General features: G+C 37.2%; 2 protein-coding genes across 2 annotated transcripts in view; one reads left to right on the top strand and one right to left on the bottom strand.

The window, feature by feature from the left end:
- LOC109476431 (PDZ domain-containing protein 8-like) overlaps positions 1-2277 on the bottom strand; it is an 18639-nt gene that overhangs the window by 6384 nt on the left and 9978 nt on the right. The window lies entirely within an intron of this gene.
- LOC109476439 (SLIT and NTRK-like protein 6) overlaps positions 2005-2277 on the top strand; it is a 7088-nt gene continuing 6815 nt past the window's right edge. The window contains exon 1 of the mRNA XM_019777371.1: positions 2005-2035. The gene's annotated coding sequence lies outside the window, so the exon portion shown is untranslated. The remainder of the gene's footprint in view (positions 2036-2277) is intronic.

Below are 2277 nucleotides of genomic sequence, written 5' to 3'. Positions count from 1 at the left end.
TTGCATAATTAATGAGGAAATTCTATAATTACAGTGTTTTACATTATACTATGTAACCTATGGCAGGCGGAACTTCAACAGATACTAATTATGCAAATGATGACCTAATTTGCATAATTAATGTGAAAATTCTATGATTTCGTAATGGTGAATGATGAGAATGTCATACTTGGGACATCTGTAAATTAATCAAAAGTTAACATACATCACGATGCATATATCATGTTAATGCAGAGGTCATTTGATTCAATTAAAGAATTTACATTTACATATCAAGATCATATTTCATGGAGGTATGAGATCTCGGAATTCTAGTTTACTATGTGTTCATCTCAAACGTAGCTGGTAACTCTGTTCAATACTACTAGTGTTTAAATACAACTTAACATGTAGGGCCACAAAAAGATGTCATCCTTTATATACAATCTTTTGGAAACTTACCTATACAGAGTGTGCAGTACACCACACAATCCTGGAACACCCGTGGGAGACGGCTACACTCCACGATGGTGACCTCCAGCTGACCCACCGTGACCTTGTTGTCATGGAGATAGACGTCGTCGGGAGCGTTCAGCTGCTCCTGGTAGTCGAAGAACGGCTTGAAGCGCAGCTTGTAGTACGGCAGGGTGTGCTTCTTACGGACAGAACGCCGGATCTGGAACAAAACGTCGGTGAAGGTTAGACATCCAGGTAATAAGAATACCAAAAAACTGTTACTCATTACAACAAGCAATTGGATATGATGTTGGAAACAGTCAAAATCATATCCAGTTGCTTGAGTAACTGCTTTTTGGCATAAAAGAGGAATTTCATTTTCCATAGCATACTAAGGGCCACAGGAGAACAAATTAGCAAGAAAGATATGATTATGAAACATGCCATCCAGGCAACATACAGAGCAATCGTGAACCAAAAAAAGGCTAATCATCAGTTCACATGGATTACATACATGTAGGCCTCTACAATATAATACCATACCATACAACTTGATATGTGCAAGGATCTGTATATGTCCTTGATGTGTGATATTCCAGCTTAGTACAAGGATTGTTTCTGCCTTGATGTGGAGAAAATAATCATGGTTATTTCTCACCTAAAAGTATGTAAATGATTGTTTGTAGTCTTGAATTAAGCATTTAGAATGTCACATTCTTCCTGCAACATTATGTGCTTGTAACATGATGAGAGTGATAAGATTTTATTTTTTTATCATAAACTCAGTATACATAAAATAACTGTCATTTTCTTTCATATAGTAAACTTTGTCATGGTGGTGGTTTCAAAAGATCATAGTAAACCGCAAGTATGTAGCTGTGTAGACTTATTCAAAATCATATAATTATCAGACCTGGTGTCTACAACTGACAGTACTACAAAGAATGCTCTCTGGAGCTGCTAAATATTTTAGTTATGATTATTGACCAATTTTGAAATGTAAAACAGTTATCACAAGTTCAAAGCAGCAAAATTAATGACCATGACAAAGAAGGAAGAAGAAGAAGAAGACAATAGAACAGTGAAATGTATTGAAGAAGCCCTGTACCTGCCTGTACCATGACCCACATTCTACACAGTCAAGCATGTGAAACCAAACCTGAGTCCTTTGTTGTTATTATATAAACAAGGAAAACATTTTGCGTTATAAGACATTGGTACAGAAAAAGGGAACTGAAAACCCTGAAACCAAGTTGTCATATGTTTGTTTCATTTTTGCTTGCAGTAAATATACAAAGCATGAGCTATTCTCATTGGTTGAAAAAAACAACAGAATTGAAACCTATGGGTAACTCCTTGAACAAAACACACAACTGTATTTTCTGGCCTGGTCATTAGTGTTACAACTTAATTAGTCTGTTGTCTTGCCAAGGTAATTACAGACAGCACAATTAATGAGCAGGTGTAGCAGATCCCCCCCCCCTTTGGCGAGACAGACACAATAGGTTGTCAGGTGACATTCTTTGTCCTGACACGCCCCAGTACACCTGAGGCAGCACTTACCAACGGCAGACGCCATTGCACGACACGAGGGAAAACAGTACGTATCTTCTCCATTTCTTCACCAGATCATGCCTTTAGTCAACAAGATTTGTATACATGCAACTTGAAGACTCAGTGTCTCTTGATTGTGTGTATGGTAGCCATTCGAGATGGAAATATAACTAGAAATATCACTAATAGGTTCCTTCCATGTTAATTTACATGCACATGTAGTCAAAAAATGTACAGAAGACAGACTGTTTTCTAAACCTTCAAGGACATATTTAACACTCATGTTCT

Source organism: Branchiostoma belcheri, unplaced genomic scaffold (assembly GCF_001625305.1).
Source record: "Branchiostoma belcheri isolate BF01 breed outbred unplaced genomic scaffold, Haploidv18h27 scaffold377, whole genome shotgun sequence".
In the NCBI taxonomy this organism is placed as follows: domain Eukaryota; kingdom Metazoa; phylum Chordata; class Leptocardii; order Amphioxiformes; family Branchiostomatidae; genus Branchiostoma; species Branchiostoma belcheri.
This window is presented reverse-complemented; position numbering and strand designations above follow the sequence as displayed.